Source organism: Palaemon carinicauda, chromosome 38, assembly GCF_036898095.1.
Source record: "Palaemon carinicauda isolate YSFRI2023 chromosome 38, ASM3689809v2, whole genome shotgun sequence".
NCBI lineage: Eukaryota > Metazoa > Arthropoda > Malacostraca > Decapoda > Palaemonidae > Palaemon > Palaemon carinicauda.
The window spans coordinates 29,458,981-29,483,980 of record NC_090762.1 but is presented as its reverse complement, the minus strand read 5'-3'; the positions used below and the strand labels follow the sequence as shown (position 1 = coordinate 29,483,980).

Below are 25,000 nucleotides of genomic sequence, written 5' to 3'. Positions count from 1 at the left end.
CTGAATCTGTATTATGGCAGTCTTTTGTCTGAATATGTATTATGGCAGTGTTTTGTCTGAATCTGTATTATGGCAGTGTTTTGCTGAATCTGTATTATGGTAGTCTTCTTGTGTCGGAATTTATATTACGGTAGTCTTCATGAGTCTGAATCTGTATTATGGCAGTGTTTTGTCTGAATATGTATTATGGCAGTGTTTTGTCTGAATCTGTATTATGGCAGTGTTTTGTCTGAATATGTATTATGGCAGTGTTTTGTCTTAATCTGTATTATGGCAGTCTTTTGTCTGAATATGTATTATGGCAGTGTTTTGTCTGAATCTGTATTATGGCAGTCTTTTGTCTGAATCTGTATTATGGCAGTGTTTTGTCTGAATCTGTATTATGGCAGTCTTTTGTCTGAATGTGTATTATGGCAGTGTTTTGTCTGAATCTGTATTATGGCAGTCTTTTGTCTGAATCTGTATTATGGCAGTGTTTTGTCTGAATCTGTATTATGGTAGTCTTCTTGTGTCGGAATTTATATTACGGTAGTCTTCATGAGTCTGAATCTGTATTATGGCAGTCTTTTGTCTGAATGTGTATTATGGCAGTGTTTTGTCTGAATCTGTATTATGGCAGTCTTTTGTTTGAATCTGTATTATGGCAGTCTTTTGTCTGAATCTATATTATGGCAGTCTTTTGTCTGAATGTGTATTATGGCAGTCTTTTGTCTGAATCTGTATTATGGCAGTCTTTGTCTGAATCTGTATTATGGCAGTCTTTTTTCTGAATGTGTATTATGGCAGTCTTTTGTCTGAATGTGTATTATGGCAGTGTTTTGTCTGAATCTGTATTATGGCAGTCTTTTGTCTGAATCTGTATTATGGCAGTCTTTTGTCTGAATCTGTATTATGGTAGTCTTCTTGTGTCAGAATTTATATTACGATAGTCTTCATGAGTCTGAATCTGTATTATGGCAGTCTTTTGTCTGAATCTATATTATGGCAGTCTTTTTGTGTCTGAATCTATATTATGGCAGTCTTCATGAGTCTGAATCTATATTATGGCAGCCTTCTTAATGTGAATCTGTATTATGGCAGTCTTCTTGAGTCTGAATCTGTATTATGGCAGTCTTTTGTCTGAATGTGTATTATGGCAGTCTTTTGTCTGAATCTGTATTATGGCAGTCTTCTTGTGTCGGAATTTATATTATGGTAGTCTTCTTGTGTCTGAATCTATATTATGGCAGTCTTTTTGTCTGAATCTATATTATGGCAGTCTTTTTGTCTGAATCTATATTATGGCAGTCTTCTTAAGTGTGAATCTGTATTATAGCAGTCTTCTTATTTTGATTTATTATGGGAATCATGGTCTCGAAGACAACTAGGATCATTCATTTAATATTCGGTATTATGAATTAGCTCGAAGCCTATCATTCTTCAAACCGCCTGAGGAATATTCAACTTTCAGAACTGTACTTAAAAGTACCATGGTTTTTAAAGTCTTTTTTTTAGGTTATATCCTTTAAAAAATTGGTATGAATTTATTTAGTCCTTAGAAATTCCGCCCATTTTTTTGGAGATGCCTATAACTCCTTGAGTTCATCTTTAAAGAACACACCCGACATAACGTGTATTGCTGGATGATATGCGGCTGTATTTTCATATGGCGAGGGGAACTTTCCCTCCCCGCCCCTCCTTTTCTCCTCTCCCCCTCCCCTCTTTATTCTCTTGGGGAGGGCCCCTCCCTTTAATGTCTGCCCTTGTGTGCATCAATGAAATGAGTGTAAAAGTGGCATCCTAGTGGGTGTGGCCGCCTTCGTTTTTATAGCATTAATGGGACTCTCTCTCTCTCTCTCTCTCTCTCTCTCTCTCTCTCTCTCTCTCGTGCGTGTTTTGAAAAATTTAAATGATTTTTTCAAAATTTAAACTTGAAAATTGTGCCTTGGGTGTAACGGAAATTCTCTCTCTCTCTCTCTCTCTCTCTCTCTCTCTCTCTCTCTCTCTCGTTAAGACCTCATATCATTGGGAGTTCATTTCATTTGATTAGATTTTTGAGAAAAAAATATAATGACGTCATAACAGAATCTCTTCATCACAGTTCACGCTTCTTGATTGATTGGGATTTTATCATTATGATGGTTTCGTATTATTGAATTTTTTTTTCCTTCTTAGATACTTTTACAATGTTTATTCCTGGTGCGTGGTGTTTGTAATTCACGTTTTTTTTCTTTTTTATTCTTGTTTGTTATTTTTTTTTATTATGAAACAACAATACTTTGGTTATCATTTCTCATGTTTCGCTTTTCTTTAGTAATTTTTTTTTTTTCGTGTTTGCTATTTTTATTGCTTTTTTTTTTGCTATTTTTATTGTGTGTTTTTTTCACTTTGTAATACTACTCTATTTATTAATTTGGTTTTTTAGTTTGTCTCTAAAAATACAATCTTTGAAAATATATATTTATTAATAATTAGTGTACCTGCAGAAACGTATTATTTTTGTCGTTTTGTTTAAAAAAAAAAAAATTTAACTTTTATTAATCCCCCCAAAAAATAAATAAATGATTCCTGCTCTATGCTACTGATTACAGTTTTTTTTTATGGGTATTATTTATTACTGTTTTTTTTTTAATGTATCACAAGTGCTTTAACATTTCTTGTGATATATTTCATCTCTTATTTGAATATATATCTTGACTATTGCACATTTATATACATATTCATAACTTTCTAGAATGATGTAAATGAAATAGAATTTAAAACTTTTGTTAAAAAAGTATTCACTATACACATTTTTTTTTTAAGTAGGCGCATTTGCACTGACTCGCAGCGGTGCCCTTTTAGCTCGGAAGAGTTTCCTGCTATCTGATTTGTCAGAATCATTCTTGCCCAACAATCAGCGATCAGGAAACTTTTCCGAGCTTAAAGGGCACCCATGCGAGTTAGTGCAAATCTGCCTCACTAAAAAGAATTGACTATAGTCTATATATATTTTGTTTAAAAACATGTTTAGATAAATAGTAAAGATTTTCAATTGTAAATACAGCATATGTAAAATGAAAGAAAATTAATTTATGTAAATATACTATAATGTATATATGTTATAAATGTAAGGTTGTAAATGTGTATTTTATTAAATATAAAAAAGAAAAAAATTAAAGGGTGGCTGTGTTAGAACACTGGCAAGTCCCAGGTCTGTGAGCGCCTAAAGCAGTTGTTGTGAACCAGCACTTGGTAATTTGACGTCAGACTTCAGTTCCCTATTCTGTTTTCCTAGAATTTATTACTTAGAAGTTGATTTGGCTCTAGTCCATCTACTAAGGGTTGAAACTTACCGCCAATTAGCTTAAGTGTCATATTTCCTATCCTTACGGTCTATCAACTCTTCAAAATTATTACTCAGGCTACTTTAATCATCTCTGAAGAATCGTCTCTTTTATTTTGCAACTACAGTTGACATAAATATATCACTCTTACCTTCAGTTATATCATATCTAATTGCTTAATATTGCAATATATTTACTCATATATTCAATTTGTTTTAATAAAAATATCTAAATGGTGAAAAGCTTCTTTTGTGTTGCAAGTGGGTTAAAATGAAAAAAAAAATTAGTCATTTCTGATAGTAAATTTTTCATCGAAATTTTCCTTCTTGGGGATACTTATGATGCAATTTTTATAATTTTTACAATCAATTGATTTTCGAATGTGCTTACTTAAGTCTTATTCACAAGTCTGACACACTGTTACATTAACCTGTTTTTCTGAGTAGGCATCTTTTGCATATAGATCACCTAGCACGGTCACACTTTCTAGTTTGTCCAACATAGCCAGGTTTAGGTTCAGTCTTTCCTTGTGAGAAAACTTTTAGATCTGAAATAGAACCTTCCGTTTAGATATTTCTAAGTTATGAAGATGGTAGCTCTCTCTCTCTCTCTCTCTCTCTCTCTCTCTCTCTCTCTCTCTGACCATGATAATAATGACGTTAGACAATGTAGTCAATCCATACGAATCATGTACATTCTCTTTCTCATGGCAAGTACATAACTCTCTCTCTCTCTCTCTCTCTCTCTCTCTCTCTCTGACCATGATAATAATGACGTCAGACAATGTAGTCAATCCATACGAAACATCTACATTGTCTTTCTCATCGCAAGTACATAACCTCTCTCTCTCTCTCTCTCTCTCTCTCTCTCTCTCTCTCTCTCCCTGATAAACCCCTGCTACATTGAATGAGAAAAACCGAGCGTTATATGTTCAAATCGAGTCAGGTTAGTTACATTACGCTGATTAACGTGGCGGGGTTTTGCAACATCGTTTCCTGCTGTTCCCTGTCGGGAAAGAAAAAGCCGAAAAAAGACAGAAAGGTGTTATTTTCCCCCGAACGGGGAATTGGGGCTTCTCCTTTGTTTTACGAAACGTTTTTCCTTTATTTGTTCTTTTATATCTAACGTTGTTATAACTAATCGTGTTTTAATGAACGTTTTTGTTTCTCGTTACTGATTGATATCTATTCATTTTATTGAAATGAATCAGAGAAAAGTTCATAATATATGGATTCCTTTTCAATTACCTGTATTCATGCTTCATTCCGTTTCCCAGCAAGGGTCAGTTAAGCGAACAGAGGCTGATACCCAATCCAAATGGTTTGGACCTAGCGGACTTGAGTCGATTGGTGTACCCTTCATCTAAAGATCCTTCCAAAGGATCTATATTATAAAAAAGCTAGTTTCTGAATATATATATATATATATATATATACATATATATATATATATATATATATAATGTTGGGTCACACTGAGCTCTCCTCGACCCTAGGGTAGTGGAGAGAGGGAGTGGTTTTACCCTGGTAAGGGGGGTGCGCGTTTGCATGTATATCTATCTAATGATTTTTTACGTGTCATATATATATATATATATATATATACATACATACATACATACATTCATACATGTATATTAATGAATAAGTTAACGATCATTCGGTCAATCTGTATGACAGTATGCAATTAGAATCTTCCATTACTACCCTTCATCTCCATGATATTATCTCATTTTCTGTTCTAAGAGGTGAATGACACGAAGATTTGGGGTTCATTGTCGCTTCTACGTAATGATAGTAATTAAGGGAACTCTAAACGGTGTATTGATGAAATTATGACATGCAGTTGTTAAGTCATGGTGATTGCGCGTAAGAGGTAGGAAGGTGAGTAGCATATTGATAAAGATTGGTGTGTTTTTTTACTTAGTCTGAGCTGACACTATGTTATTGTGATAGTGAAGTTTTCATCCGACACTGCTGTTGTTGTGATAATGGACTTTTCATCCTTCAATCATGTTGTTGTGATAGTGGACTTTTCATCCATCACTCATGTTGTTGTGATAGTGGACCTTTCATCCGACACTGATGTTGTTGTGATAATGGACTTTTCATCCTTCAATCATGTTGTTGTGATAGTGGACTTTTCATCCATCACTCATGTTGTTGTGATAGTGGACCTTTCATCCGACACTGATGTTGTTGTGATAATGGACTTTTCATCCTTCAATCATGTTGTTGTGATAGTGGACTTTTCATCCATCACTCATGTTGTTGTGATAGTGGACCTTTCATCCGACACTGATGTTGTTGTGATAATGGACTTTTCATCCGACACTGATGTTGTTGTGATAGTGGACTTTTCATCCGACACTGATGTTGTGATAGAGGACTTTTCCTCCGACACTTATGTTGTTGTGATAGTGGAATTTTCAAAAGTTTCCCTTTGCACAACATTGATTAGTTTTAATACTAATACTTGCAGTAGCAACATTTCGCTGGTTTACTTTGATTCCGTGGATAAATTGGTATAAGAGAGAGAGAGAGAGAGAGAGAGAGAGAGAGAGAGAGCAAAGGGCAGGATATTTCCATTGTCGAAGACTTCTCATATCGAGCAAAGTCTGTTTCCTTCGTGGAAAGGCAACCTTAAAAAGACTTGAGGAGGAGGAGGCGGTCTTCTGCTCCACTTTAACCCCTTCCTGATAACCCCCCCTCTCTCCCTTCCCCTCCCTTTCTCCCTTCCCCCAACTTCTCCAATCCAAAAGTTTTTGTTGTATCGGTGCCGCAGGAGGAGCGTTCATGAAAAGGGTGCCGTGCTATGATTTCATTCCTTCCCCGTCCATAAATTGCGGCTAAATAGTCTGGCGCTTCCATCCCTCTCCTCTGCCAGGAATTGCTGGAATATGCACCGAAAACACAGGACTCCCGCTGTGCCAGGCCGTGATGGCACACCTATGTGCTTGACTTAATGTTGAGAGAGAGAGAGAGGGAGAGAGAGAGAGAGAGAGAGAGAGAGAGAGAGAGATAGTTGGATTTTGGTTTCAAGTTAAAGACTAGCTTCATTGAATAGAGACTAGGTGAATCTCTATTTAATGAATCCAGTCTCTAACTTGAATCCAAAATCAGTTGGTTTTCTTTGCATATATGGTTTACAAATGAAAGATATTTTCTAATGTTAATGTTCTTAGAATATTTTATTTAGATTATTCATTACTTCTCTTGTAGTTTATTTATTTCCTTATTTCCTTCCCTCACTGGGCTATTTTTCCCTGTTCGAGACCATGGGCTTACAGCATCGTGCTTTTCCAACTAGGATTGTAGCTTAGCTAGTAATAATAGTAATAGACAAAGAAGTTACATGAGATCGAATGATCCCTGTAAAAGGGATTGTAATGATGAACACAAGAATAAAACGCAGAACAGAGCAATAGAGAGAGAGAGAGAGAGAGAGAGAGAGAGAGAGAGAGAGAGATCATCTTTTACGACGTTTTGCTTTACATCATATGAATGTTTATTACGCCATGGAAAAAATATAAACAAAATTTGTAACGACAGAATGCTATATGAGCTTTCCCTAAGGTTGAAAGTCCATAAGAATCCACAATTCAGAAAAATAAAATAGAAACGTTGATTTTTAAGACTCGTTTTAACGATCATGTAAATTCCCCTTAGATTTTTAAAAAGAGAGGAAGAATAAAAAAAGAGGCGATTTGTAACTCATTATTTCTCTTGAAAGTAAATTTCTCAAGCAACTTTGTTTTAAAGCATAGCTATGGTAAGTATCTCCTCTAGTAGAAGGACATTCCTAAATCAAACCATTGTTCTCTAGTCTTGGGTAGTACCTTAGCTTCTGTACAATGGTCTTTTTTGTCTTGGGTTAGAGATCTCTCGCTATTCTGTTATTCTGAATGTATCTGCATTTTTTTTTAATATTGTTCTTAACTTCACTTGTAGTTTTTCCTTATTTCCTTTCCTCACAGGGGTAATTTCCATGTTGAAGCCCTTGGGCATATAGCATCCTGCTTTTCTAACTAGGGTTGTAGCTTAGCAAGTAACAATAATAGTAATGATAATAATAATAATAATAATAATAATAATAATAATAATAATAATAATAATAGTTATAACCATCACGGGATACCTACGAAAACTTGCAAATCTCAAGAAGCCCAAGAGATTCTTCGCAGGGCAAAATAAGGCTTCGCTTGGGCCCTACGAGTTGGAAACACTCATCCATGACAGACACGTCGAAGACATGAAGTTATCACGGCGTAGTGAGGATGCAAAGTTTAAAGTGGAGGTGTGATCTTTCTCTGAAGATATAATGGCGTGAAATCTCTCTCTCTCTCTCTCTCTCTCTCTCTCTCTCTCTCTCTCTCTCTCTCTGTTCTTCTTCTCTTCTTTGCTAGTCCACTGCAGGGAAAAGACCTCAGACCTGTCTTTCCACTCGTGTTTGTTTATGGTCTTTCTATACCAGTCCATACCCGCAAATTTTCTTAGCTCGTCAAGCCATCGTCCTCCTTCCCTTGCTTCGTTTGTAATCTCTTGGGATCCCTTTTGCTATTTTTTTTTATCCATCTATTATCTGTCATATATATATATATATATATATATATATTAATTAATTATACCCTCTGACAATCTTTTTCTGAGGTCATCTTTTTAGTAATATTTCAAGTTAATTGAAATGATGGAAACTGGATTATATATTAAACGTGAATTAATAAAATATCGATCTGAAAATAGCGTGGGGAAAAAAGTCGATGGCATGAATCACCCATAATTCTTATCAAATAGTAAGGGGTTTTAGCCATGGCCCCCTTTATGCCGAATCGTAGTTTCAGCCGTAAGAGAGATTCATTAAGAGTTTATTAGTGGTTAACACGCGTTTGAAATTACCGCAGCGTGGAACTAACTGCAGATTGGTGTGGGATGATATCAAAAATGGGTTAACTCAAAAATATATTTCGGGTATTTTTTTATGGGGCGGGCGGTGTGGTGTTGTTAGGGGTAGAAACAAACTATTATAATTGAATTGCAGTAAATCCTGGGTAAGGGTTATAGTGGCAGATGTGGTAACGTCTCTGACTGGTGAACACCAGACTGGGGTTCGAGTCCCGCTCAAACTCGTTAGTTTCTTTGGTCGCTGTAACCTCACCATCCTTGTAAGCTAATAATAGGGATTTGGGGGAGCCTATAGATCTATCTGCTTAGTCATCAGCAGCCATTGCCTGGTCCTCCTTGATCCTAGCTTGAGTGGAGAGGGCGACTTGGGCGCTGATCATATGTATATGGTCACTCTCTATGGCATTGTCATGCTCGATAGGGCAATATTACTGTCCCTTGCCCCTGCCATTCAGGGGGGGGGGGGTTAAACCTTTAATCGTTACATGTCTAATATCCAGTGTTTAGAACAATTACCCAGTGGAATATTTCAGGATAGATATTTCTTTCAGTACTTTGATTTGTACGATCATAGTATTAACTTGATCAGCTTAATGTTGAATTATGCTATGATTTTCATGTTCTTTTATAGAACTCATTTTAACTGAAAATAAGCTTTCATATTTTGTGATGTTTTTGGCTTTCTTTGTGAAGTCGTAAGAGTTACTGAAGTCACATTATAACTATCTTATCCAATTAGATCTTTATTGACGTTAACTACCTTTCCTTTATTTCCTTGTATGGTCTTTGTCTTCTGATTAAACACTTCAGAAACTAAATACACAGCGACGGTTCAAGGGGAAAAAAATCATGAGATTTTTTTATTATAATTATTTAAATCATTTATTTTATGATAAAAATATGGCTAGTTTGAAAGAATTATACGAATAGTGGAAGTAGAAATAACATTCTAATTTCAGTAGTAGTCTATATATTAGCTTTTTAGGGGCATCGTTGGTAAAGATCGCTGCACTGCAGAACATTACTGTTAAAATATTTTATGATTGTTCAATATTTCACTTGTAGTTTATTTATTTCCTTATTTCATGGCCTCACTTGATTATTTTTCCTTGTTGGAGCCCTTGGGCTTATATCATCCTGCTTTTCTAACTAGGGTTGTAGCTTATCTTCTACTACTACTACTACTACTACTACTACTAATGGTAATAATAATGATAATAATGATAATGAAGTAATAATAATAATAATAATAATAATAATAATAATAATATATCCCACTACTATTGTTATCTCTGTGGTTGCCTCATTCGTTGACCGAGTTGACATTGAGAAATAACGTTTCCTCAAGACGTTTTATGGCCCTGACTTAATTTTCTTCGCTTTTCTGGAATATTATTTGCGTGGGATGTTTTAGAGCGCGAAAGAATAAGCAGTCTCCTCGCAGAAGTGACATTTTAAAATCCTCTTAGATCTCAAAGCTGGATGAGAAATGGGACGTTTTCATCTTTTCGTTTATGGAATTTCTCTCGCATTTTCTTACTGTTACTTAATGAGGCTGTGCTTTCTACAGAGTTGTAGCTGGAGTGGCCAGAACAGATTTAAGAGTTCAGATGAGGCAGTTAATGTCAGTGAAAAAAGGCTTCAATGTGTGGCTGTTGGCTGTAATTATGACTGTTATCTTTTGGTTATTATTATTATTACCTGCTAAGCTACAACCCTAGTTGGAAAAGCAGGATGCCATAAGCCCAATGGCTCCAACAGGGAAGAATATCCCAATGAGGAAAGGAAACAAGGAAAAATAAAATATTTTAAGAACTGTAACAACATTAAAATAAATAGGTCATTTATAAACTTTAAAAACTTTACCAAAACAAGGGAAATAAGATAGAATAGTGTGCTTGAGTATACCCTCAAGCAAAAGATCTGTAACCCAAGACAGTGGAAGACCACGGTACAGAGGCTATGGCACTACCCAAGACTAGAGAACAATGGTTTGGTTGAGGAATTGTTCTGATGGAACTTCTTGGAACGGATGAGTTTTGACTATAATTAACGATAAATACCAAAGGTCATTGAAGTCTGTAAATAGCCTCAGGGGAAGGGTCATTGAGAAGGGAAGCTGCCCCTTGGGGACTCCGGATTATCTGTGGTCATCAGGTGGCCGAATCGGACGTCTCAAGTTCTCATGGGAGGGTTAATATCCCATTCTGTTGGCCAGCTGATAAATTTTTATCGATTTTTCTTGTGACAGCTGCGTGTGCGTTATACATCTTTGGTGGGATGTTTATAAGAGATATTCAGCTGTCGTGATTTCCAGACAGACACAACGCACACACACACACACACACGTGTATATATATATATATATATATATATATATATATATATATATATATATATATATATATATATATATATATATATATATATATATTATATATATATATGTATATATATATACATATATAATATATATTATATATATATATATATATATATATATATATATATATATATATATATATATATATATATATATATATATATATATATATATATGTCTTATTTATAACTGTAATCGAACAGTTTAACATGTTTTTTCAAAAAGGCCCATAAAAGAAACACAGGAAATATGAATAAATCACACTATATTTCGGTCAATAAACATCGACCCTCTTCAGGATGTAAAGTAAAAGTAAGGAATACAGTGGAGAGTGACGGTTTATATATGAAAGCAAAAGGGTGTGTTCAATTGTTCTATAGTTGTTATAATTGCTGGAAGGATTAGCCAAATTTAATCCTTCCAGCAATTATAACAACTATAGAACAATTGAACACACCCTTTTGCTTTCATATATAAACCGTCACTCTCCACTGTATTCCTTACTTTTACTTTACATCCTGAAGAGGGTCGATGTTTATTGACCGAAATATAGTGTGATTTATTCATATTTCCTGTGTTTCTTTTATGAGCCTTTTTGAAAAAAAAAAAAAAAAAAAATATATATATATATATATATATATATATATATATATTATATATATATATATATATATATATATATATATATATATATATATATATATATATATTCTGACTAATCGAACAGCTTAACACGTTTCTTCAAGAAGGCCCATAAAACAAACGAAGGAAATGGAAAAGTCACTAAATTTCAACCAATACACATGGGTCCTCTCCAAGGGGTACAATAAAATGAGAAAAATATTGGACAGTGACAGTTTACACATGAAAGCAGAAGGGTGTTTCCAGTTGTTCTAAGAAGGCTGTATTAAGTGCGTGGAAGGTTTAGCCAAAATTAATTCCCTGCAGGTGCGTCTTCATATTCTTTGAGCCGATCGGAGTGTCTTGACCAAGGCCAATATAGAGGTTGGCCTTGGTCTTGACCTTTGATGGATATCTGGCTGTCGGTCTCGCTGGATTATCGGGTTGAGAAAGGATGTGGAAAGCTGTCATAGTGGACAACACCTTTCTCAATCTGATTATAAAAAATATAATGTTGTCATTTACATTTATCAATTTGCACTCTGTAATGAGTACTACACTAGCAGCACGTCTAGACAGCTTTACTGTAGGAGACAGCTTCAGTGTAGGATTTCGGAGCACATGGGCAGATCAGTACGAACCAATAGACCTTTAAGGAAGAAACCAATTTCAGCCAATTATGATCATTTATTTAAATCTGGTCATGCCATTTCAAAAGTAAATTTCAAAATCAATGGCAGACATAGTAGAGTCAGCCAACTGAAATTCTTGGAGTCGTTATACATTTTCAAGACCAGCTTGAATGAGGGCATACCTGTTCGGTTGCCGGTGACCCATTCATCCTTTTCTGGTCTGTGGGTTGCTGTTCTGGATGGGTGTTCATCGTTTCCTATGGGTGACTACGTATAATAGTAATAAGGTCTCTTATATAGTTTTATCTTCTTTGATTGGTTTGATTTTAAAGCTAGTTGGGGGGTTCCTGGAAGTATATCTTCCTAATTATCTACTTATGATAATTTTTATGAATTTTGCTTAATAACAATTACAGATAGGGTGAAAATGACAGAAGTTAAGTCGAAAGCTTCAAAATAATGATGATAGCAGCATTGACCATTTTATTTTTACTTATGTATATGCTTTTATATATATATATATATATATATATATATATATATATATATATATATATATATATATATATTATAGATATATATATACACACATATATATGTGTATATATATATATATATATATATATATATATATATATATATATATCTAGTGTGTATTTCTATTTACACTCATAGCTCTATAGAGTAGACAGATGTGAGCCTATACCCGTAAGATTGGCAATAACCCTGGTAATAGAAGGGAGGCGAAGTGGAATTGGGTCTGCTACTGAATGACACTAGTTTTAACGATAGTTTTTACTACCGCGAAAGATAGTATGGCGCACCGTTTTAATGTATATACACATCCCCGGTGTGACACCCAACAACCAAATAGCTAGAGTAGGTTGCTCTAAAAGTGGTAGCGAGAGAAAAAAATCTATATTTGACCCAGATACGATTAAACTTCGAATGAAGTTTCATTGTATTTTTTTTTTTTGGAAGGGGTTTTTTTTTCTTTTTTATTGGATTTTGGATTTTACACTTTCGTGTGTCGACGAGACTTGAAACTTAATGGAATTAACATTCGATTCCGTTTTTTTTTTTTTTTTTTTTTTTTTTTTTCGTTTTTTTTCTTTTTGTGCGTGTGTGACGGAAAAAAATCTTTGTAGTTCTTGAAGACGTAGGAATATTTCTTAGAGGTCTAAGTAGCGAAAAACGAAAGATAATGACTTGAATGGGCTTCTTCCGTTTCCAAAAAGAAGAACAAACTAGGGGTTTGTTTCAAGGTTTGATATTATTATTATTAATTGCTAGGCTACAACCCTAGTTGGAAAAGCAGGATGCTATAAGCCCAGGGGCTCCAACAGGGAAAATAGCCCAGTGAGGAAAGGAAACAAGGAAAAATACAAGATTTTAAGAACAGTAACAGCATTAGAATAAGTATCTCCTATATAAACTTCAGCAAAACAAGAGGAAAATAAATAATATAGAATAGTGTGCCCGAGTGTAACCTCAAATGTTTTGATCCAAATGAAGTAACTACTGAATAATGTTTCCAAAACAATTAGAATAAACTAGATGTTTGTTTACAGCTTCGATATAATACACAGTTATGATTTATATTTGAATTCTATATTCAGTAAGAACATGCCATTTTACGTTACCTTTTCTTGCGTGGACGATTCTGGTATATTGAAGCGCAGTTAGAGTTACCTTCAGATGTAGTATATGTTAAGTCAGGTCAAGTTAGGTCAGATATCTATCGGTTGGACGCAATTTCTTGAAGAATTGTCCTTTTTTAATCTTTTATGAGAACTTTTATTTCTGTAACCTACCCAACTTGAGTAATGTCTCACCTATACTAATTTTTTTTAATGAGGCGCATTTGCACCGACTCGCATCGGTGCTCTTTTAGCTCGGAAAAGTTTCCTGCTATCTGATTGGTTGGAATTATCTTGTGCAACCAATCAGCGGTCAGGAAACTTTTCCAAGCTAAAAGGGCACCCCTGAGAGTCGGTGCATATCTGCCTCGCTAAAAAGGATTGACTATAGGACCCACTAAGAGGATCCTTGTCTCACCTTGTATCCAGTGTTGAAATATTTCAAAGATACCAATGAGAAATTTCCCTTTTTTTTATTTCACGGCATTTTTTGAAAACTTTTTCTTTTTCTCATTTACTACTAGCGGAACCCGTGTAAATTACGTGAAATGATATTTTTAATGCTAATTATCTTGTTCCTAACCTATATATGTTTGAATAAAATATCCCGAGATCAATTTTATAATCTAGGTTATGGAAATTGATAGATCTCAATTTTTTGTCTAATTTAAAAAAAAAAAAGTCAGGGCTAAAGACAAAATTGGGAAAACTATATATGTCCTTTGGTTAAGTAATCAAAGTCTAATGTGAATTTTTGATAATATACCATGAAATTATTCCCGTTTTTTTGAAGCGTGAATTTGTAAGAGTATACCATGAAATTATTTCCGTTTTCTTTGAAGCGTGACAAAATGAATAACACACGCTATCGTATTAATATATAGACTCTTTACCAGTAAAATAAAAGCTTTCGCCATCTTTCATCCACCCCCTAAAGAAAAAATGTTGAGTAAGTTTAGCTATATTTTACTTTTCCATAAAATAAAGTTAAAATAAAGTTCGGGAAAATGTTTTCTTACTTCTACCTGATTTCCCTCTTGTTGGAAATTTTCATTTCGTTTCTTAGAAGGTATAATGAAAGTTTCTTTATATTCTAAGATAGCTCTCTCTCTCTCTCTCTCTCTCTCTCTCTCTCTCTCTCTCTCTCTCTCTCTCTCTCTCTCTCTCTCTGTTCCTCAGAGAAAGGACAAGAAAACTCTCTGGTGTAAAGTGGTAAACGGGGAATGACCCCATCTCTTCTTTTTCCTAAAGAGGAGATTGGATAAGTCCCTATAGACAGGTTGTAGTGGAAAATATAACCGCTTTCTTCCTTAATGATCTTCCTAATCGGGTAGTTGAATCAGTAGAACTTCAAAAGTTCAAAGTTGCAGCAAATGTTTTTATGTTGAACAGGCTGACATGAGTCTTTTTATAGTTTATATATGACATTGTTACTGTTTGTGGAATGATTTATTGTTAATTTGTTCTCATCATTTATTTTTTTCCTTATTTCCTTTCCTCATTGGGCTATTTTTCCCTATTGGAGCCTTTGGGATTATAGCATTTTGCTTTTCCAACTGGGCACACACACACACTCACACACACACAGAGATTGCCCAGAGCTTTCGCTTTTGATGGGGACTCTTAGCTTAACCCTAATCTTTCCTTTAGGCTGAGGGTTAGAGAAATCTTTTTTGCTTCCTTTTCGGTTCACAAATACCGCTATTCGCGTTTCCGGTGCCCTAGAGACCGGACAGTTCAGCGACAAAAGGCGAATAACGACCTCATCAAACGGAAATGAAGTTTTACGAGTCAAACCACAGACGAAAATACACTGGCTTTACCCACTTGCTGACGCCTGATTGTCGGGTAATAAAATCCATCTTTAAACCAAGTTTTATCGAAAGACCTGATTGTGCTAGTTAGGATTTTTTTATTTTTTTTGAGAAGATCCTTGAAAGTAAAGAATTTTTTTTTTTTTTAATGTTATTCATAATGAGTAGTTATCTTGAATCAAGATCCTTCTTATCTTCGTTACTGTTGTCAGGATATTGATCTTCGCTAGTACTGATGGCTATATCATTAAGTATTGTACCACTTGCTTCAATGGGGACCAGCCACCCGTTGAGATACTACCGCTAGAGAGTTATGAAGTTTTTTGACTAGCCAGGCAGTACTATATTGGATTCTTCTCTCTGGTTATGGTTAATTTTCCCTTTGCCTACAAATACACCGAATAGTCTGGCCTATTCTTTACATATTCTCCTCTGTCCTCCTACATCTGACAACACCGAGATTACCAAACAATTCTTCTTAACCCAAGGGGTTACTGCACTATCGTTATTATGTGGCTACTTCTATCTAGGTAAGGGTAGAAAGGACTATTTAGCTATGGTAAGCAACTCTTCTAGAAGGACACTCCAAAATTAAATCATTGTTCTCTAGTCTTGGGTAGTATCATAGCCTCTGTCCCATGGTCTTTCTCTGTCTTGGGTTAGAGTTCTCTTGCTTGAGGGTTCACTTGGGCACACAATTCCATCTTTTTTCTCTTCCTTTGGTTGTGTTAAAGTTTTTATAGTTTATAAAGGAGATATTTATTTTAATGTTCTTAGAATATTTTATTTTTCCTTGTTTCCTTTCCTCACTGGGCTATTTTCCCTGTTGGAGTTCCTGGGCTTATAGCATCCTGCTTTCCGAACTAGGGTTGTAGCTTAGCAAGTAATAATGATAATAATTATAATAATAATAATAATAATTGCTACTCTACTTTCACTTGCTCACGCGCCTGCTGAAGTGTGTTAATCTACGTCTGAGCTACATGGTTGGTTATTATAAGTACTACTGAGGATGATAATTATAGTAATAATTTGAGTAAGTTTTATTCAGTAAAAAATTATATAAAGCATTAATCATAAATGAAATCGTGAATCATAATAATAGGAATGGTATTGACACACGCACAAAAGGTTTCTATTTCATATCAGTAGCAAGAAATGTACTCCCTTTTAAAGGTATATCACGAATTTTATGAATAAAAAAAAACATTGCAGGTTTTACCAGTGGTTCTGTTCTATTTCCATTTAGATCCAATTCCCAGTTGGCAATAGGAAATTGTACAACATATCATTGGAAAACTGAAATTATGCTTTTGTTGCAAGTTTTAATTTTTTTTTATCTTTTACCTGTCTACATAAATGTATGTAATGTACATATATACTGTATGTACATATATATACATACATATATATATATATATATATATATATATATATATATATATATATATATATATATATATACTGTATATATACATATACATATATATATATACTGTATATACACACACATATATATATATATATATATATATATATATATATATATATATATATATATATGATATATAATATGATATATATAATATATATATATATATATATATATATATATATATATATATATATATATATATATATATATATACATATATATATATATATGCATACACAGATAAGTAGATAGATTGTTAGATAATTAAACTGATAGATCCACATATATGCCTGATCTTCTTTATTTTAACGTTGTTACTGATCTTGAAATGTTTTATATTTTATTCATAACATTCATAGTTCATATGCGATTCCCTCATTTTCTTTCCTCACAGGGCTACTTTCTCTGTTAGAGCCCCTGGTCTTGTAGTATTCTGCTTTCCCATCCAGGACTGTAGCTTGGCTAGTAATAATGATAATTATATAAATCGAAGATTGAAGAAAACAATGAACAGCATAAAATCTGTATTAGTGTTTTATTAACATTGTGAAAATGTCAATTAAATTGAAATGCAACTGCATTATATTTAAACAGAGAATGGGAATCAATTATGATGTCAGCTTTTGAATTAAAAAAAAATTAACATTAAAGGGTCAGTTGAAAACAAACCAAATTGTAGATTAAAGAGTACCTTTTTTCATATGTAAATATGATTTGTTTTCATTATACAGTATGTCTTTTGGTAGTGTCATCAACTTGTTTATCAGTGTCAACTTTTGTTCAACTAAACGGACTGTATGTCACGTACGAACCCAATAGACAATATAAGCTTTATTTGCTAAATATACCTCTTTCAGAATACATTTTTATATGGTTTAGTTTTTATACAGATGCCTTATACAAAAGCCAAGAATGAGCCACTATTAGAGAAAGAAATCGCTTTTCATTATTATTATTATTATTATTATTATTATTGTTTTTGTTGTTGTTGTTGTTGTTGTTATTAGGTAAGCTACAACTCTAGTTGGAAACGCAAGTCCAAGAACTTCAACAGGCAAAAGTAGCCCAGTGAGAAAAAGGACCAAGGAAATAAATAAATCACAAGAGAAGAACAGTAAAAACATTAAAATAGGTCTTTCATATTTAAACTAAAAACTTGATAAAGTAAAAAAACAGAGGAAGAAAAATAAGATAGTGTACCTCTTTCAATGTGTTCCTTATACTCCTGCTCCATATCCATAGCTCAAAAGGTCGATGAGGTTGCAGAAACATTGCGAGACAAGGATATTTCCAATCTTATTCTTCCGTGCTGCCTTGGCAAGAACCCGTGACCTGCAGTGTCAGTGCAGGTCGTTCTAAAACGCACGAATGAACGAAATCATCTTCTTCCCCACCATTATCCTTACATTAAGGGGTCGGTTGCCTGAAGCGCCCTCTCCAATGTCTTCTATCAAAGGCATCCTCTTCCACCAAACTTCTTCTCCATATCATCTTTCACCTTATCTCGCCATCTAATTCTCCCTTTTTATCTCATTCTTCTTCTTCCCAACCGTTAATCCTACATTAAGAGGTCGGTTGCCTGATGTGCCCTCCCCAATGCCTTCTATCAAAGGCATCCTCTTCCACCAAACTTCTTCTCCATATCATCCTTCACCTTATCTCGCCATCTAATTCTCCCTTTTTATATCATTCTTCTTCTTCCCAACCGTTAATCCTACATTAAGAGGTCGGTTGCCTGATGTGCCCTCCCCAATGCCTTCTATCAAAGGCATCCTCTTCCACCAAACTTCTTCTCCATATCATCCTTCACCTTATCTCGCCATCTAATTCTCCCTTTTTATCTCATTCTTCTTCTTCCCAACCGTTAATCCTACATTAAGAGGTCGGTTGCCTGATGTGCCCTCCCCAATGCCTTCTATCAAAGGCATCCTCTTCCACCAAACTTCTTCTCCATATCATCCTTCACCTTATCTCGCCATCTAATTCTCCCTTTTTATCTCATTCTTCTTCCCAACCGTTAATCCTACATTAAGAGGTCGGTTGCCTGAAGCGCCCTCTCCAATGCCTTCTATCAAAGGCATCCTCTTCCACCAAACTTCTTCTCCATATCATCCTTCACCTTATCTCGCCATCTAATTCTCCCTTTTTATCTCATTCTTCTTCTTCCCAACCGTTAATCCTACATTAAGGGGTCGGTTGCCGTATTTGCCCTTTCCAATGTCTTCTATCAAAGGCATCCTCTTCCACCAAACTTTTTCTTTCCATATCTTGCCCCTTATCTCGCCATCTAATTTTCTGCCTACCTCTTGATCCTCTCCCCTTAACAGGTTTTTCCCAAGCCCTCCTCCCACCCTCCCCACCATCCATCCTCAACAAAGGGAAGCTTTCAATATGTTACCAAAATTACGAACAAAAAGTGTTTTAAAGGAAAGAAGTTAGCTGAAAGTGTGTTATGAGGTTGTATGGGGAAGATGACATAGAAGGAAAGATACTACCGCCAGGGAGTTATGGGGTCTTTTGACTGGCCAGACAGTACTACATTGGATCCTTCTCTCTGGTTACAGTTCATTTTCTCTTTGCCTACACACACACACACACACACTGAATAGTCTGGCTTATTCTTTACATATTCTCCTCTCTCCTCATACACCTGACAACACTGAGATTACCAAACAATTCTTCTTCACCCAAGGGGTTACTACACTGTAATTGTTCAGTGGCCACTTTCCTCTTGGTAAGGGCAAAAGAGAGGCTTTAGCTATGGTAAGCAGCTCTTCTAGGAGAAGGACACTCCAAAATCAAACCAATGTTCTCTTGTGTTAGTTAGTGTCATAACCACTGTACCATGGTCTTCCACTGTCTTGGGTTAGAGTTCTCTTGCTAGGGTACACTCGGGCACACTATATTCTATCTAATTTCTCTTCCTCTTGTTTTGTTAATTTTTATAGTTTATGCAGGAAATATATATTTTAATGTTGTTACTCTTAAAATATTTCCTTTTTCCTTTTTTTTCCCTTTTCTCACCGGGCCGTTTTCCCTGTTGGAGCCCTTGGGGTTATAGCATCCTGCTTTTCCAACTAGGGTTGCAGCTTAGCAAGTAATGATGATAATAATAATAATGATAATAATAATAATAATAATAATAATAATAATAATATGCAGTGTTCTTGTGATGATAATTGATGTCCATTCTTTCATGACATCTGACATCGCATTAATTTTTGAACGGGAGAAATTGGGTCGCCGCTTTGTAGCCTTGTTTGCTTAGTAAACTCGAAATTAATATTTGGAAAAAGAAAAACGTGACAGAGAACACAGTCCCTTTTCCATTTGTTTTTGTGAAAAACTTTTCTTCCAATACATGAGCATTTGTGGTCTTTTGGGTTCAGCTTTGAATCGCTTTCATATATTTCCTCTCTCTAATATTTTGTTTCTTTCATGGCTTTCATTTTGTTTATAAACATTGCTTGTTGTTTTTTAATTATTTCATTTCATGGGTTTTTCATTTCATGTAGTTTATTTGAATCTCTCTCTCTCTCTCTCTCTCTCTCTCTCTCTCTCTCTCTCTCTCTCTCTCTCTCGATCAAGGTTGATGTTCAATATAAGGAAAGGCTCTATTCCCATACGCTATGTGATTATTGATTCAGTATTAAACCTATTCAGTCGTCAGGAATATTGATGAGAACAAAGTAAATTGGTAACGTGTTCGCCTAGCATTTTGATGGTAGCAGATCGATCCCCTACAAGGACCGTGAATTTGAGCTGTTCACTGGGGAGGCCACTGCTGTGGTTGGGCACCACAGTGGGGAGTTAGACTTGCCCTGCTGACGTTTTGGTGAGCATCTATTCTCATGAAAATGGAACTAAAACCAGACACCTTTAACCTTTAACATGAACACTCGTGTTTTAGAAACTTGGCAAAACCATTTGTAAAGTTAGATACAAGAGAGAGAGAGAGAGAGAGAGAGAGAGAGAGAGAGAGAGAGAGAGAGAGAGAGAGAGAGAGAGAGAGCCGTGCAAAACCATACGTGATATAACGAATTTTTACGTCATTGCGTTAGAAACGCAGCAGTTCCTGATATCAAAGAAAAGATGTTCGAATTCTTATCTGTGATGCGGAAGAAGCGTAGACATTTGTATCCTCCCATATACCTGTTGTTGTTAAAAATAGTAAAATAAAAAGAATGGCAGGTGTAGTGAAGATAAGAGGGTCACGACTGAGATGGTGTGGACACCTGTTAAGGATGGAAGGTGGGGAGGGAGTGAGGAGGGATTAGGAGGAACCTGATAGGGGGAGAAGATCAAGAAGGAGGCAGATAATTAGATGGCAAGATAAGGTGAAGGATGATACAGAGAGAAGAGGTTTGGTGGAAGAGGATGCCTTTCATCGAAGGCATTGGAGAGGGCACATCAGGCAACCGACCCTTAATGTAGGGATAACGGTGGGGAAGAAGAAGGTTATAAAAAGGGAGAATTAGATGGCAAGATAAGGTGAAGGATGATATGGAGAGAAGAAGTTTGGTAGAAGAGGATGCCTTTGATAGAAGGTATTGGAGAGGGCACATCAGGCAACCGACCCCTTAATGTAGAGATAACAGTAGGGAAGAAGATTTACCTGTTGTTGTTATAGTGTCCTACCTTATGTTAGAATGAGCTCTTGCGTTGCCTCCCATTTACCTGATTACTCACCATAGTAGGTAACGGTACAGTTGGCTTCATTGATTATGGTACATTTCACTAAAAACAAAGGAGATGTCTGGCTGTTGTACATTGTAGCCGAACGTAATCAAATCATTTTTATTAATTCTATGAAATGCTGTATTGAAAACACTGTTATCTGCTAAAAAGTACTTAATAAATTGAATAAAAATGCTTTTGAGTACATTTTTTCAAGCTCAGCGATTTTGTTATACAAAGAAACGTTGTCAATAGTTTCTCTTGTGCTAAGCACAACGGTATCTGCTATAAAGTAAGAGCTGTAAGATTTCTCCTTGGCCTCCCATGAAATGTAGGCTACTGGAATTATGAAGCCAACTGGACTACATCGATCTTCAACAATCTTTATGTAAGTTTTAAAGGCTGGTTCTGATCTTTTACGATTGCCCCACCTCAGTAAGGCTGGTTCTGTTCTGTCGATTGCCCCACCTTGATAAGGCTGGTTGAACCTGGTTCTGTTCTGTCCATTGCCCCACCTTGATAAGGCTGGTTGAACCTGGTTCTGTTCTGTCCATTGCCCCACCTTAGTAAGGCTGGTTCTGTTCTGTTACTATGGCCCCACCTCGGTAAGGCTGGTTATTTTCTGTTATGATTGCCCGCCCCCCCCCCCACCCCCTTAGTTCTGTTCTGTTCTGTTAAGATTGCCACACACATTTCATGTCACGCGGAAGGCTGGTAATAGAGACGGGGTACGGACGCAGCAGTTTTAGCGGCGGAGTACCAAACAAATTGGATGAGATTCAAGAAAATGATTGATAGCGTTCGAGCAAACACGTCTAACCGTGCACCGGAAATTTCCACCATTCATCAGAGTTCCAACTCGCCGTTCACTGATGATTCCTCTCTCGGAATAGAGTATCCATGTAACAAACTAGGTATAATAGCTGCCACTTTTTTTCTAAGCTAAATGGCAAAACGAGGAGATATGAATCGCTGTAATCAAGCCCCAGCGGATGTTTTTAAATTGAATTGGGCAATTTGTAGGCGGCTTTGCCAATTTGGGGGTGGGGGGTCGTAGAATAACACGCCAGATATATTCTCTTTACATATTCATAAATTGTGGTGGTAGGGGAGGGGCAGGAAAACGAATATGAGCAAATTCAATTTTAATTCTTATCCTAATTTATTATCAACCTAATTCCACTAAATCTCTTATTTTTTTATCTCTCCTAAGGGATTACTCCAGGTGATTAAGGTGATTAAATGCTAAAAACCTGCTTTTAATTCAAAGAAGCTTCTAAAATCTAAACCATCATATCGATTGGAAGCAGCCGGAGGAAAATCGACACACAAATGTTTCATTGACAGCGCAGATGTTTCACAGGTGTGCGGCTTAGAGTTTTTTCAACAGATGTGGCAATACTTCAGTGTGGTGGTAGTAAACAGTCTTCTTTTTTTTTAATGAAATTTTATGAACGTTAGATGTCATTGTAATCAGCTTAAACTTCTATGTATACTTGCCGTTTACGAAATATGATATGTAATAAGGTTTTTTTTTGACAAGTGTTACTAAAGAGGCTGGCAAGGGCTTTCTTAAATCCTTAAAAATCAACTTTTTATTATTATTTTTGCCAATTCCTAAATAGTGGCTGATGGTATACTGGCCATTTATTATAAAAAGTAATCTCTCTCTCTCTCTCTCTCTCTCTCTCTCTCTCTCTCTCTCTCTGAAGATCAATTGCTTCTTGTTTGCCAGCAAATGCGCTGACATTAATTCTCGTTATACGTGTATTTCATTAACATTCAGGCACGAGAGAGAGAGAGAGAGAGAGAGAGAGAGAGAGAGAGAGAGAGAGAGAGAGAGAGAGAGAGAGAGATTTTAGGCCAAGAAAAATGAACAACGTTAGGATAATGAAAGAAAAAAGTACAGAAGAAAAATTTATATATATATATATATATATATATATATATATATATATATATATATATGTGTGTGTGTGTGTGTGTGTGTGTATATATATATATATATATATATATATATATATATATATATATATATATATATATATACTGTATATATATATATATAGCCCAGCGGCATAGTAAGAAATATGAAACCAATTGTTCAAATTGTTCTAAAAGCACCAAAATTGGCACACATGTGGATTAATACATTCTGAACAATTTTGGATATGGAGGCATTCAAGATTCTCCCCGTAGCACATTTGGCGGCCATTTTTCAAAATGGCCGCTATTTACCGTTAGCGTCATTGAATATGTACCATAATTTGTCTTTTTGTGGATGCTAAAGGTGATAAGTGTGCTAGAGGTGATAAGTATTGTACAATTACACATACTTCTGTGCTTACCAAATAATTTGGCTACCATTTCACAAGAAAATGAATTTTACTTTGCAGCGGCAGCGTTGGTGGCAGTGACGGCGGCTGCAGTAATAGTATAGTGTTGATAGTCATGGTGCTTGTAGTAGTAACTTGTGGTAACATGGTGGTGTTTTGTGTCTTTGCAGGTGAGGCAGCAGCAGCACCACCTGACATCAGAGACGCGTTGTTCCAGACTGCAGCCATGGCAAAGAAGTTCCAACTGGTCGATACTTTTGAGCAACGTACTCCCACAACACCTCCTGAGACAAACTGGAAGCTGTGTCTTGTATGTCAAGAGGAGACAACAGAGTCACTTGTCTGCCCAGTACTGTCTAAACGCCGAGACCCTGGGAGTGGATACACGACAATGGCTGCAAACTTTGTCAAATTTGATGAACTCGGAGAACTGCCAAGAACTGTTCAGTTACAGACAGTCAGGACTTGCTGGTGCTCGACACAAAGGAGATCGCAGACCCTGCAGTCATAGAAACAGTCCGTAACGCCAAGCAGATTGGCCAAGACCAGTTTGAAGCATTCTCAAAGGAATGCATCGTGGACAGAACCAAGTCCATTGAGGTGGCAATCCACCGGAACAAGCTACCACTGTTTGCGACCAAGAGAGGACCCAATATACCCAAAGGAAAAGAACAGGTCAAATCTCTGAAGAATGATGTTGCGCTCTTCGCACGATTATATATCGGCTGCCAGACCCGTGATGGGAATCTAGAAGAGTTCTTCAGGCATGAAAATCAGCAATGCCCTCCAGCTTTATCTGACGGAGGGAGACTGTACCTAGGGAGCAAGAGTGACTTGCTGGTGTGCCTTGAAGGCACACCAGTTTGAAGCCTCAGTTTGAAGCTCCTACTGTCACTGCTGTTGTCCTCGATGGAGCAGTAATCGTACAGATGTTGAAGCCGGGTACTGCCAACACGTTCGAGGAATATGCACAGCAAGTGTTCATCCCATACGTTGTACAACGTTTCCAACATGTATCACGTCTTGACCTTGTGTGGGACAGCTACAGAGCAGATTCCCTGAAGGCATCAACCAGAGAACAGCGTGGAAAGGGAGTACGTCGGCGTGTTGTCGACTCAGCAGTCATACCAGGAAATTGGCAAAGTTTCCTGCGAGTTGATAGCAACAAAGTGGAGCTCTTCAGCTACCTCTCCACCATGCTTGCAGAGTCCTTTCAAGAAGAAGGCAAGGAACTGGTCGTCACTGATGGGGAGCAG

The 25,000-nt window shown here is 36.0% G+C and overlaps 1 protein-coding gene across 1 annotated transcript in view; it reads left to right on the top strand.

Moving 5' to 3' along the window:
* The window catches only part of LOC137630516 (uncharacterized), a 470,796-nt gene that overhangs the window by 229,780 nt on the left and 216,016 nt on the right, over positions 1 to 25,000 (top strand). The gene's annotated exons all lie outside the window — the stretch shown is intronic.